Source organism: Lutra lutra, chromosome 3 (genome assembly GCF_902655055.1).
Source record: "Lutra lutra chromosome 3, mLutLut1.2, whole genome shotgun sequence".
NCBI classification, from domain to species: Eukaryota; Metazoa; Chordata; class Mammalia; order Carnivora; family Mustelidae; genus Lutra; species Lutra lutra.
Window position 1 is genome coordinate 133,465,159 of NC_062280.1, and position 14,820 is coordinate 133,479,978.

A 14,820-nucleotide genomic window follows, 5' to 3' on the forward strand; every position below is an offset into this window, starting at 1 on the left:
GAAACTAAAAAAAAAAAAAAAAAAAAGTATGAATAAATGAAAGTATCAATAAAAATAGAAAACCTAAAAGAAACCAATAAGAAATTCTGGAACTGAAAACTACAATAACAGAAATGAAAAATTCTCTAGAGGGATGCAAAATAGGCCAGTAATATCAAAGTGCTCAAAGGAAAAAACTATAAACTAAGAATCCTGTATCAGGAAAAACTGTCCTTCAAGGGTGAAGGAGAAATTAAGAAAGTCCCAATAAACAAAAGCTAAGGGAGTTCATTACCACTAGACCTGTCCTGGAAGAAAAAGAAATGATCAAGGGAGTCCTGCAAGGTGAAATGAAGGACACGAGACACTAACTTGAGTCATATGAAGAAATAAATATCTAAATAAAGATGAATGCAAGGGAAATAGTAAAAGCTAGTATTACTGTAACAAAGGTTTATAACTTCACTAGTTTATTGTCTACATGATTTAAGAGACTAATATATTTTTTTAAAAATATTAGTCTAAAAAAGCTAGCACTACTGTAACTTTGTTTTGCAACTCTACATGTTGCTTTCTGTGTAATTTAAGAGACTGATGCACTAAAATATTAGTTTATGTTTTGAGGCGTACAAGGTGTAAAGATGCAATTTTGTGAACAACTGAAAGGGATAGGCCTGGAGGACTGAAAAACCCGAATTTTATATGTTATTAAAGTTAACCTGGCATGAACTCAAATTAGAGTATTATGACTTCAAGATGTTTAAAGCAATTCCAGTGGTAACCAAAAAGAAAATAGCTAAAGGGGTGCCTGGATGGCTCAGTAGGTGAAGCCTCTGCCTTCGGGTCAGGTCATGATCTCAGGGTCCTGGGATCAAGCCCCGCATTGGGCTCTCTGCTCAGTGGGGAGCTTCTTCCCCCACTCTCTCTGTCTGCCTCTCTGCCGACTTGTAATCTCTCTCTTCTTAAAAAAAAAAAGAAAAAGAAAATAGCTAAAGAGTACACATAAAAGGAAATGAGAAAGGAATTTAAATATTTCACTTAACAAAAAAAAAAAACCAACGTAACACAAAAGAAGAGAGCAATGCAAGAAATAAGGAACTAAAAAAGCTATCAAGCATATATAAAACAAACAGCAAATGGCAGAAGGAAGTCTCTCATTATCACTGATAATTTTAACTGTAAATGGGTTAAACTTTCCAACCAAAAGACAGAGATTGGCAGAAGAGTAGAGAATAAAAAAAAATATGATCCAAGGAGACTCACGTTGGATACAAATGTATTGAAAATGAAATGTTGAAAAAAGATATTTTATGCAAACATCAATCAAAAGAGAGTAGGGCTAGCTGTACTAATATCAGACTAAATAGACTTTAATCAAAAAAGTTTACAAGAGGGGCGCCTGGGTGGCTCAGTGGGTTAAAGCCTCTGCCTTCAGCTCAGGTCATGATCCCAGGGTCCTGGGATCAAGCTCCACATCGGGCTCTCTGCTCGGCAGGGAGCCCGCTTCCTCCTCTCTCTCTCTGCCTGCCTCGATGCCTACCTGTGATCTCTATCTGTCAAATTAAAAAAAAAAAAAAAAAATCTAAAAAAAAAAAGTTTACAAGAGATAAAAACTTTATATAATTAAAAAAAGGCTGAGTGTGTCAGAAAGATAGAACAACTATAAACATTCATTCAAATAATGGCAGACCAGCAAAATTTATGAAGTAAAAACTGATAGAATTGAAGGGAGAACAAGACAGTGCTACAACAAGAGTTGGAGATATCAATACCCTACTCTCAATAATGGATAGAACAACCACACAGAGGTAAGTAAGGAAACACAGAACTTAACACAATAAGTCAACTGGATCTAACAAACATTAACAGAACAGCCTATTCAACATCAACACCACAACCGCTCTTCTCAAGTGCACATGGGACATTTTCCAGGGTAGACCATATGTTAGGCCACAAATTAAGTCTCAATAGATATAAAAAAATAGGTTTTGGGCAGAGTATCTTCTCTGACCCCAACAGGATGAAGTTAGAAATCAACAACGAAAATAAAATTGGAAAATTCACAAATTTGTGGAACTCAAACAATACACTCAAACAAGCAATGGATCAGAGAAGAAATCTTAAGGAAATTAGAAAATATTTATAAATAAATGAAAAAGAAAATGCAAAACACCAAAACTTATGAGATGCAACAAACACAGTGTTAAGAGGGAAATTTATAGCTAAAAACACATTAAAAAATAAGAAAGATCTCAAATCAACAATCTAACTTTATGATTTAAAGAACTAGAAAATGAAAAACAAAGGTAATGAAAGGAAGGAAATAATAAAGATTAGATCAGAGATGAATAAAACAGAGACCAGGAAATCAACAAGGAAAAAAAAAATCAATAAAACTAAGAGCTGGTTCTCAGCAAAGAGCAATAAAATTGGTAAGCCCTTAGCTAGATGGACTAAAAGAAAAGAGAAGACTCAAACTACTAAAATCAGAAATAAAGGTGCAGACCTTACAACTGATTCTACAAAAATTTAAAAAAGAGTATAAAAGAATACTATGAAAAACTGTATGTAAACAAATTGGATAATCTAGATGAAATGGATAAATTCTTAGGAACACAAAAGCTACTAAAAAAGAAATAAAAAAATATGAACAGATTTATAACTGGTAAGGAGATTGAATTAATACTCAGAAATCTCTCAACAAAGAAGAGCCCAGGACCTGTTGGTTTCACTGAAGAATTCTACCAAACCTTTAAAGAATACCAATCCCTCTCAAACTTTTCCAAAAAAAATTGATGAAAAGGGATTTCCTAATTCATTCTATAAGGCCAGCATTATCCTGAGACCAGAGATAAACAAATACACTACAAGAAAACTATATTCTTTGTGAGCATTGATACAGAAATCCTCAACAAAATACTAACTAAATTCAGTGTATTAAAAGGATTATACATCATGACCAAGTGGGATTTATTCCTGCAATACAAATGATTCAACTAATATACCACTTTAACAGAATGAAGGGGGGGAAACATGATCATCTTAAGTGAGGCAGAAAAAGCATATGACAACATTCAATACCTTTTCATGATTAAAAAAAAACAAACACTGAATTAACTAGGAATAGAAAAAAACTACTTCAACAGAATAAAAACTATATATGAAAAACCCATAGCAAACGTTATACTCAACAGTGAAAGACTGAAAGCCTCCCTCTGAGATTAGGAACAAGGCAAGGATGTCCACTTTTGTCTCTTCTATTCAACATAATACCGAAAGTTCTAGCCAGAGCAGCCAGGCAGAAAGAGAAATAAAAGGCATCCAAATTGGGAAGGAAAAAGTAAAATTATCCATACTCACAGATGATTTGACCTTTTATTTAGAAAACTCTAACGATTTCACATAAACATACCAACAAACAAATGAACCTGTTAGAATAACTAAGTTCAGCAAGTAGAAGGATAGAAAGTCAACACACAAAATTTCTAAACACTCACAATGAACAATCAGAAAGGAACTTACCAAAAATTCCCATTTACAGTAGTACAAAAAGAATAAAATATTTAGAGAGGCCTCACCAGAAACCTGCTGCTCATATCTTGTCTGCTGTGTTGCTTCCATTCTTCCCAAGTGCTTGGTTGTCTGCAGAATTTCCAAGAGTAGGATGAAGACTTTCCTCTTCAAAATCACTAGGAAAGTATTCGTCCATTAGCCAGATGCTGTGCAGCAGGGGAGGAGGCCCTGGAAGCTGTCAAACATGCTACAAATAAGCCCTGTGAACCCCTTTAAAGAGCTGGGCAGGGGCACCTGGGTGGCTCAGTGGGTTAAAGCCTCTGCCTTCCGCTCAGGTCATGATCCCAGGGTCCTGGGATCAAGCCACACATTGGGCTCTCTGCTCGGCAGGGAGCCTGCTTTCTCCTCTCTCTCTCTGCCTGCCTGCCTCTCTGCCTACTTGTGATCCCTGTCAAATAAATAAATAAAATCTTTAAAGAAAAAAAAGTTGGGCAAAGAGAAGGAGAAACTTAATTATGTAACAGCAAGAAGACAAAGGAACAGAAGGACCCTCACTGCTGGGAGGAGACAGTAGCCCCAGTAGAACACCGCCATGCTGTACATGGCCTCCCAAGTGCTTCTCCACCACAAAGATGTTGCTGCCAAAGAGCCAATCAAGATTATGGGTTTATAAAGGTCCAGGAGGCCACTGCTCCAATGCTGCTCAAGCCACCTGGCCCACTGATGAAGCCAAAGGTCACAGGGGCATTGGTGAGCTGAATGAGGCTATGAATAAGTTTGACAGTAAGATAATCCTGGACCCCATGATATTCAGTGAGGCCAGGTTTCAGCATTCGCTGGAGGAGAGGCTGGAGAGCATCATCAGTGGCCCTGATGCTCACAGCCCACTGGTCCCTCATGTGGCAACAGGCATGAGGGGATCATGGCTGAGTATAACACCCTCCAACAGGCCCTCCAGGACCTGGCTCAGTGAACACATGAATAACCACTGCAGAATGCAGGACTATAAGCCTCTGAAGATCTCCCAACAACAATGTCACAGATGAAGATATGGATTCCTCATAAGAGAATGTGTTTTCGGGGCACCTGGGTGGCCTAGTTGGTTGGGTGACTGCCTTCGGCTCGGGTCATGATCCTGGAGTCCTGGGATTGAGTCCCGAGTTGGGCTCCCTGCCCGGCGGGGAGTCTGCTTCTCCCTCTGACCTTCTCCCCTTTCATGCTCTCTCTCTCTCACTCACTCTCTCTCAAGTAAATAAATAAAAATCTTAAAAAAAAAAAAAGAGAGAGAGAGAGAGAGAGAATGTGTTTTCTTAGGAATTTCTTGTGTTCTCAACCCTGATCTAAATATCATTATTGTATAGACCCCAAGGAATCTTTGATTTCACACATAGCCTGACTGGAGAGAGATATTTACATGTGGGATTCAGAAGAATTTGAAGCCTGTGTATTAGTATGGGCTAAACAGAATATGTTACTTTTGAACATGCAGGGAGGATCCTTGTATTTGTAAAATGCTATCATATCATATTCAATGTTCTGTTTTGTTTTTTTAATAAGACATGATCAGTTTTGAAATTCAAGAAAAAAAAATAAAATACATAGGAATTAACTAAAGAGGTAAAAACTTGTACAAATGAAAACTATAAAACATTGTTGAGAGAAATGATAGAATACATAAATAAATGGAGACACATCCCATCTTCATGGATTAGAGGCTTAATATTGTCAAGATGTCAATACTTTGTAAAGTGATCTACTGATTCATTGCAATCCTGACCAAAATCCCAAAGAAGTTTTTGTAGAAATAGAAAAACTCATCCTAGAATTCATATGGAATCTGAAGGGATTCTGAATAGTTCCTTTAATAGAATAATCTTGAAAAAGAAGAACAAAACTGGAGGCCTCACACTTCTAAATTTCAAAACTTACTACAGAGCTACAGAAGTCAAACTGAGTGGTACTGGCGTAAAGACACACACACTAATCAATGGGATGGAACAGAGTCTCCAGGAATAAATCATTGCATATATGGTCAAGTAATTTTTGACAAGTGTGCCAAGACCATTCAATGGGAAAGGACAATCTTAGAAACAAATGGTGCTGGGAAAACTGAATATCCACATGCAAAAGAATTAAATTGGATCTTTATCTCAGACCATACACAAAAATCAACAAAATTGGATCAACTATTTAAATATAAGACTTAAAACTATAAACAACTTTTAGAAGAAAAGACAGGGCAAAAAATTCATAACACTGGATATGGCAACAATTTCTTCAACATGATACCAAAGGCACAGGCAATAAAAGAAAAAAATACACAGCACTTCATGAAAATTCTAAAAATTTGTGCATCAGAATAAAAAGGCAACCCACAAAATGGGAGAAAATATTTGGAAATCCTATGTCTAATAAAGAATTAATATCCAGAAAAAAGAGTTTTCAAAACTCAACAACAAAAATCCAAACAACACGATTAAAAAAATAAAGGACTTGAACAAACATTTCTCCAAAGAAGATAATACATGCCCAAGAAGCACATAAAAAGATGTTCGGGGCACCTGGATGGCTCAGTCGGTTAAGCGTCTGCCTTTGGCTCAGGTCATGATCCCAGGGTCCTGGGATTGAGCCCTGAATCGTATTATCATGGTAAGTTTTCACATGCATTTCCTCACTGGACCACTGCAGCAGCTATGTGTGGTTATTATAACCCTACTTTATAGTTCAGAAAACTGAGGCACATTGAAATTAAGTAACTTCTCCAAGATTACAGAACTAGTAAGTAGTAGTGCCCAAAGGAGACAGGAGGAAAGCAACAGTGGGTGACTCCCCCGCTGTGCTTAGACTGAGGGCAAGAGAGGAGCCAGACCCAAAGCTGAGTCTAAACTCTGTACTAAACTGGAGGATGGTGACAGAAGGGGCATGTATGATAGGAAGATAGGAGAAAAGACTGTTCAAGCTCCAAAATAATGTGACTCTAAAGGGACATGCAGTTCAAGCGAAGGATTGGCTTTCTGTTGTAAAAGGACCAGCTCTATATCTAAAGAATAAACCACATCCAAGCTTGCTTTGCTGGCCGGCATTTACTCATTTGTATATTTCCAAAAAAAAAAAAAAAAAAAATTTACCTGCCACCAATGCTTACTTTGTGCCAGGCACTGCCTAGTGGTAAACAACAGACATGGTCCTTGCCCTCACAGAGCTTAGAGTCTTGTTGGAATATTAAACAAGCAAATATTAACAAGCCATAAAGTACTATATGGAAAGAAATATAGTGTTAGTGTCGGGATAAAGCAAAGCAGGGGTGAGAGCCCTTCTTGGACCCACTGGGAAGACTTCACCGAGGAAGTAAGAATTAAACTGAGAGGGAGAGGAAGTGTCAGCCTCTCTAGAAGCTGTGGAGTGAGACTTCCAGGCAAAAGCCCTGAAAGGATGGCAGGGGTGTGGGTAGAACTTGGTGCCCTTGGGAAACTGCAGGGAAGCCTGAGTAGCCAGGGAGGAGTGGGCAAGGAGGTGCACAGCTAGAGGTGAGGCAGGACCTGAGGGTTCAAGGTAGTTGTGCTGGACCTTGAAGACAATGTATGGAAAACAGGTTTTATTTTAACTGCAAAGGGGAGCCTTGAATGGATTGCAAAAACAAATCAGTTTAGTGATCTAATATATTCTTTTTTTGTTTTAAGATTTATTTATTTATTTATTTATTTGACAGGGAGCTCACAGGTAGGCAGAGAGAGAAAGCAGGCTCCCTGCTCAGCAGAGAGCCCAAGGCAGGGCTCGATTCCAGGACTCTGAGATCATGACCTGAGCCGAAGGCAGAGGCCTAACACACTGAGCCATCCAGGCGCCCCGATTGAACTTATTCTTAAATGATCACAATGGTGGCTCATGTGAAGAACAAATGGGATGGGAGGGGAAGCAGGGAAACCAACTAGAAGATGCCATAAAGTTCAGGTGAGAGGCTGCGGAAGCTCTAACGGAGTGGTGGCTGAGGAGGAAGGCTGGAATCACAACAGTGTGGCTTTGTTTTGTTTTAAGATGGGGATTCTAAAGAGCATCTTACAGATTAAGAAGAATTAATCAGTAAAAAGGAGACTTCCCATGTTGCAGAAGAGAGAGAGGACGTGGGACCATGGATGGAAGAGGAGAGAGAGGACAGCGCAGGTCTGTCCATCTGGTCACAGGAAGAATGGGAGTATTCCGTCTGACTAATGCCCTGTGATGAAGTCTGAGTTAAGACTAGGAGGGGCGGGGTGAGAGACTGGAGGAGCAAGGAAAAGGTGGGAAGTACAGAGAGAGTGGGAAGGCAGGAGTGTGTTCTGATTTACGGGACAGAAAACAAAAGGCAGACTCCTATAGAGGCCATTCAGCCAGCATGACTGACAACAAAGCCTTTCTAGGGTCCAACTCCAAAGCACTTTAGGAAAAAAAAGAGACCTACTCTTAGAAAATGAACATTGTTCATTGCTCAGACTGAAACCTGGTTCCTTTAACCACTGGGCTCTCTCCCCTTTTGATACAAGGAGGTGACAAGAACTGGATAAAGATGCCGGACAGCCAAGCACATGCTTGGACATTTTATCTATAAGGGTCGCAAAAATGTCACTACAATGAACTCTCAAAATATAAGTTGGTCATGTTCCTGCTAAAGTAGGCAGTGCCCTCAGGTGGGAAAAAAGGAACACCCACAGATTTTTTGTGTGTATGATGTGCGTGCTACTCATCAGCCCTTGGCAGTCAGGAAGACAGAAGAAATTCTGAAATGGTGATACACAGTATTTGTGTGCCTTACCGAAAGATGTGATTAACTCAGTTGTCTTTTGAACACTTTAATAGCTCAGCAGAAGGGGCTGGAGATGAATGCTTTCATTACTCGTGAAACGGACAGCAGTTGCTTTGGGGAAAGAACTACTGGTGGCTGGAAGAAGAGTGAAAGACATGTGACTTCTGTACTTTTTTGTATTTTGTGTCAACTGCAAAATACCTCCAGAGTCGGAAAGATCCCAACAAAAAACAGAAGTCAACTACAGAAAAGCAGAAAGTATTCTGCCCACTGTTATTGTAGCACTAATTTTTCATACTTGAATTTCTTATTGTATAAACTTTTTGTTAGTAAAGATTGATTTTTCCCACCCTTCCTCAACACATTTTTTAAAGACTTTTTTTTTTAAAAAGATCGTATTTATTTATTTATCTGTCAGAGAGAGAGCGCACAAGCAAGCAGGCAGAGGGGCAGGCAGAGGCAGAGAAGCAGGCTCCTCGCTGAGCAAGGAGCAGGATGTGGGACTGGATTCCAGGACCCTGGTATATGACCTGAGCCGAAGGCAGTGGCTTAACCGACTGAGCCATCCAGGCAGCCCCCTTCCTCAACACATTTTGAAGCGTATCGGGAGTCTCTCTGAGGGACTCACATATTTTGGTTCTGCTCCTGTTAAAACTCCAGAAAGACTGGATTTCCCCTATCTGTTCAGAAAGTGGTGTGCTATCACTCCAAGACGTGGTTCCATGTTTCCTTCACTCGAAAATAAGTCTTGCATTCCCAGTTAAAGAGCAGGTAGCAACTATTTATCACAAAGAGAAATGATCCATTCATCAAGAACTCTCGCTTGTCCTAAAACTTGAACCTCAGAGACAGAACTCAGCAGAGCCAGGATTAAAAAAACAAAGTAAACCTTTAACTCACAGTAGTACCCAAACAGACCGCAACATAGACTATGTGTTACTTAGAGCCTATTCTTAATTTATACCCAATTCTAACATGCTTTATCATTGGCATTAGAGTACTTTGATTAAAAATTCACTAGGCACGGGCGCCTGGGTGGCTCAGTGGGTTAAGCCGCTGCCTTCGGCTCAGGTCATGATCTCAGGGTCCTGGGATCGAGTCCCGCATCGGGCTCTCTGCTCGGCAGGGAGCCTGCTTCCCTCTCTCCCTCTCTCTCTGCCTGCCTCTCTGTCTACTTGTGATCTCTCTCTGTCAAATAAATAAATAAAATCTTTAAAAAAAAAAAATTCACTAGGCACAAATGTGTATCATCGCATTACTGACAGTGCAACTCTTTCTTCTCTCTATATTTGTAACTCTTAATGTGTTTATAAAACATTCCACAGCCTCAAGGAGAATAAGAATCAAGGCCAAGTATTTCAGCATGAATGATTTATCAATTATGAATTGAAGATCTTTAGAAATCTATTTTTAGGGCGCCTGGGTGGCTCAGTGGGTTGAGCCGCTGCCTTCGGCTCAGGTCATGATCTCGGGGTCCTGGGATCGAGTCCCGCATCGGGCTCTCTGCTCGGCAGGGAGCCTGCTTCCCTCTCTCTCTCTCTCTTTCTCTCTCTCTCTCTCTGCCTGCCTCTCTGTCTACTTGTGATCTCTCTCTGTCAAATAAATAAATAAAATCTTTAAAAAAAAAAAGAAATCTATTTTTATTGAATTGTTTATATACTGGCGAACAACTGCTGCTCTTAAAAAAAAAAAAAAAAACAAACAACTTTCTGTCCCTTAGCAACCTCAGAAGAATAAATCAGATCTTAAGCAATACAAGGCACCTTAGAGGTATCTTACTCCAAGCAATCCTGACCCATGAAAATCTGGGTTTACCACAAATATAAATCTGAGAAAGACTATTGATCTGACAAAATGAATCATAATAAATGTAAAAGTATTAGTCAATTTAGAAAAATCTGATCCGTATACAGCTTTTTCAGGAAAAAAGGTCCTATTTCACACATATTTACCAAGTTCTTTAGGCTGCAGTTCCTAGAGTTAACTGCTAAACCTCACAAAGTTTACTTCTAAACAGATTTAATTTTTTAGTCAGAAAAATCTGGACTCTTTAGAGCAGAATTAAGAGAACTCATTTTACCGTCCTCCTTCTAAAATATATTTCTAATTTTAGGGGCGCCTGGGTGGCTCAGTGGGTTAAGCCGCTGCCTTCGGCTCAGGTCATGATCTCGGGGTCCTGGGATCGAGCCCCGCATCCGGCTCTCTGCTCCGCAGGGAGCCTGCTTCCTCCTTTCTCTCTGCCTGCCTCTCTGCCTGCTTGTGATCTCTCTCTGTCAAATAAATAAATAAAATCTTTAAAAAAAAATATATATATATATATATATATATTTCTAATTTTAAAAACATGTTCTGCCCACCTTATCTAAGTGTTTTTATTGGGCACTGGAGAATACTCTTGTTAGCAAAGTGTGGAATAAATCAGTGAAATTCTTTGCCCATCAAACACCAAACCTTAAAACTTTGAGTTTTGTAACTGTTCCAAGCTTTTTTGTAAGCAATACAGTATTATTTTACTGATGTAGTCAATAACCCACTTTTTAAAAAAATGTTCCCAACATGTCCTTCCGAAAACAGATAAGCTATACTATTCTAAATACCAGATAATATCCATGTAGACTAGCTTATCTCGTCTGGAAAACGGGTACTCCTTACTTTAAAAAAAAAAAAAGGTGATTTAAAATTGGTTTTGTAGGAAATGAGGTATATTTCCACCTTTTCATTGTTGTAAAGTCATCTCAGGACAGCTTGGATGTTATTTTTTAACCCTGAGGAGTGTTTGGGAACAACAAAAATGAGTTTCCCTTCAACAAATACAAACATTCATTCTCATTTACTCTCTTTCCCCCTCTTTCTACTTCCCTCCCCCTCCTCAACCATCTTCCTCCCTGTTTTTCTCAGAAAATGCAGTTCAGCCCAAATATGGGGGAACGTGATCATGAGGCACAGGAGGAATAGTATATCACAACTCCATTACACAGAGGACAGAAACACATCGTGGTTTTTTCCCACTATTTTTCATGTTTTTTAAATTTTCCCTATTTTTCATTCAGAGCCTCTCGTATATCAACACACAAGTAACGTATACGAGGCATACTAGAAAAAATTTTCTTACTAACTTTCATAACTTCAACCTATAATTATTTTTAAACACAACAAATGACCTTTCACTTTTCCTCTTTCCCATTTAGGTCCTCTGAGAAATAACAATCTAGAGAAGAATGAATGACTTACCAAAAACATTTTACTACCCTCCCTTGTGCTTAGGCACACTACAAAAAGTAGGAATTACTTCTAAAAAACTCTTAAAAATATCCTCTGGGAAGCCATCCTGAAGTAATTCTCAAAGTTTTTAGAATTAGTCTCTACCATGCATTGGGGCTGTGTTGTGTGTGTACTAAAACCACACAGTGGCTTCTCAGATTAGAAATCTTCATTACCTAAGGAATTAAAAAAATTTAAGTCAGGATACAATGCCATTAAACTGCTTCAAAATATTTAGAGTCCTAAAAACATAATAAAGGATACTTGTGGGGCTATTTTAGGCTTTACTAAATGGTTTATGGGAAGGCACTGTTTTATTTTATCCTTATTTTAAACATAGGTGGCAACAGAGTGATTTCATCATAGAGGGTCTAAAACGCCAGCCCAGCATGTTTTCTTCACTGTACAGGTCTAGTGAGACCCACAAGTGAAACTGATACCCGAAGGACCGTTTCCCTATTTCCTAGACCAGCGCTGGATGGACTCTGGGGTATGAATTTGAGCAACTCCAACTAGTTGCATTTTCTCCAGGCAGAACGCTCTGCAAAGGCAGACATGGTATAACTGAACATGACACCAACTAGACTCCTAGTATTTCTGCAAAGAAATTCATCTACTCCTTCCACTCCACATCACATGTGTTAACTGCTACTTTCCCTCTGTGCAGGCCTTTAGATGTACAGTATGGATTCTCACTGTTGAGAAAGGATTCCAGAAACTAAAAACAAAACAAAAAACTGAATCTGCGCTGGAGAAAAGTAAGCTCATCTACTGTAATAAGCTCTGTATATTCTCAAGCCAGAAAAACACACACCCCAAAGAATGACAGAGTGTAAGATGATGCTGCAAAAATTTTTGTCAACGATGATGACAATTTTGTTGAAATATATACAAAATGGCACTGTTGGGTGACTAAGCTTGATTGTACAACTAACTTGAAAGATTAAGCTGTAGGGAAGTTAGAGCCTAAGACAAGTGCCTTAGAACATTACAGTCGAGCACCCATAAACCAAGAGGATAGCCATGAATAATGAAGTTAGTCATTGTGCAGAGCAAAATTTCTCCCTATGTAGATTTAGTTACTGCCTCCAGACTAAAAAGTAGATTTTTACATGCTAAGGAATCATGAAACACAGCAAAAGCCAGGAGGGGATGCACCAGAAGGGGAAGCACTATCTTAGCAAGTGCAAAGAAAATACCAGGAAAGATACTTTCTACCTTAAAATGACGGCAAGGCCTACAAGCAAGCTAAATGAAGTTCTTACTAATGCAGTCTTAGATTTAAGGCTGGGACTATAATGCTCCATTTTGACAAAAGTGAACCAAAATTTTTCGTGGAACAGCCTATTTTATGTACATTTAACCAATCCTTTGAGCTTTAAATTTGACATCATCAACCATCCATAAAAATTTTAGTCTTTTTAGGATTAAAATGTGTCATACTACTCAAGGACAACATAGCTATTTTCTCAGTATGTTTAACATTTACTTCCCAGATAATTTCTCAGTAATGCTTAACTTTAAAATAATCAAGCACAAGGCCACAACTGAGATAGATCAATAGTTGCATATTTAAGCAGCAAAGGGAAGATATATTTTTAAGCTAAGAAAATGTGAAGACATCCTTAGGCAAACGCTCAACAAATTGTAGGATGACTCAGTATTCTCTAGTCTTCTAGAAGTCTTGGCACTTTATTCAGCAAGAAATTTTTAGTTTTAAAATTAGAACGTACATAAAAATAATATATCCTCATTTGTTTACTAAGTTAATAGACTTCTTGCTGAAAACCTAATTTTGTCTGAAATATCAAGGGTTGATAAGAATGTGATTAACCACAATTTGGAATAGGTGAAGTATGCATTTTGATAACAATTTGCCATCATTTTTTAAAGCTGATTTTTTTTAAGATTTTATTTATTTATTTGACAGACAGAGATCACAAGTAGGCAGAGCGACAGGCAGAGAGAGAGAGAGAGGGAAGCAGGCTCCCTGCTGAGCAGAGAGCCTGATGCAGGGCTCGATCCCAGGACCCTGAGTTCATGACCTGAGCCGAAGGCAGAGGCTTTAACCCACTGAGCCACCCAGGTGCCCCTAAAGTTGTATTTTTAATATCATAGGATCTAGCAAATTTCACAGCCCAGTATATATATCCTAGACTGGTTTTCAATCCTCAGAGAGAAATGATTACTGAAATTAACTCATTTATTGAGTTTACTGGATCTGTATTAGCTTTTTTAAAAATAGGCTGAATTTTATCAGAGCGACTGGAGAAAATATATCTTAAAGCTTTAAAGTGATAGATACATAGAGAGAAAGATATTGATGTGTTGGGTTATAGTTAAAACAAAACCATTTGAAAGTCACTATCCTAATGACACTACTGGACAAAATATAATATTCATAGCAGTATCATTCAAAGTAGCAAAAATGCAGAAACAACCCAAACGTCCATCAACTAAAGTATGGATGTATAAAATCTCACAGTGGAGTATTATATAATAATAAAAATATATTAACTATATGCACAAGGATTAATCTTAGACACATTATGTTAAATTTAAAAAGAAAGCAAAGCCTAGAAGACTCCACAGAACATGGAATCATCTTTCTAAAGTTTAAAAATAAAAAATATCATAGAGATACATATATATATGTGAAGAAATTATAGTTAAACTATCAGAGAAGTGAAAACACAAAATTCAAGCTATTAATACTTGAGGCAAAAGAGCAGCACAACAGGAAGATATAGCATTATTAATGTTGAATCTTATTATACTATCATATATTATTAAAATGTTCATAATTTTTTATACATGTATCACATATTCTTTTGAAAGTATCAGCTAGGGCGCCCGGGTGGCTTAGTTGGTTAAGCAACTGCCTTCAGCTCAGGTCATGATCCTGGATCAAGGATCAAGGATCCTTGGATCCTTGATCAAGTCCCACAGTGGGCTCCCTGCTCAACGAGGATCCTGCTTCCCCTCTGACCCTCCCGCTTCTCATGCTCTCTCTCTCTCTTATTCTCTCTCTCAAATTTAAAAAAAAAAAAAAACCTTAAAAAAGAAAGTATCAACTGCTACATAATAAAATATTTAATAAATTTAGAACAAAATATCAGAGGACATGTATAACATGGTCCCTCTTGTTAATTAACAATATTTCTCAGCAGATCAAATTTAAGAACCAAAGTCCAATCAAAGATTATGAAAAAGAAAAGACCCTAATCTACAATCAGAAGAGCCTCAGAACAAGGAACAAAAAGGTTAAGAACAAGCCTCTCTTAAGC

The 14,820-nt window shown here is 38.2% G+C and overlaps 1 protein-coding gene across 6 annotated transcripts in view; it reads right to left on the reverse strand.

Annotated features, from left to right (window-relative positions):
• The window catches only part of SMAD9 (SMAD family member 9), an 81,835-nt gene that overhangs the window by 36,124 nt on the left and 30,891 nt on the right, over nt 1-14,820 (reverse strand). The window contains exon 3 of one of the 6 annotated variants that reach the window (XM_047723212.1): nt 3,558-3,668. The exons of 4 other annotated variants lie outside the window; for them this stretch is intronic. The gene's annotated coding sequence lies outside the window, so the exon portion shown is untranslated. Of the gene's footprint in view, nt 1-3,557; nt 3,669-11,638; nt 11,658-14,820 lie in introns of those variants that run through there. One more of the 6 variants, XM_047723217.1, reaches the window with a different exon arrangement.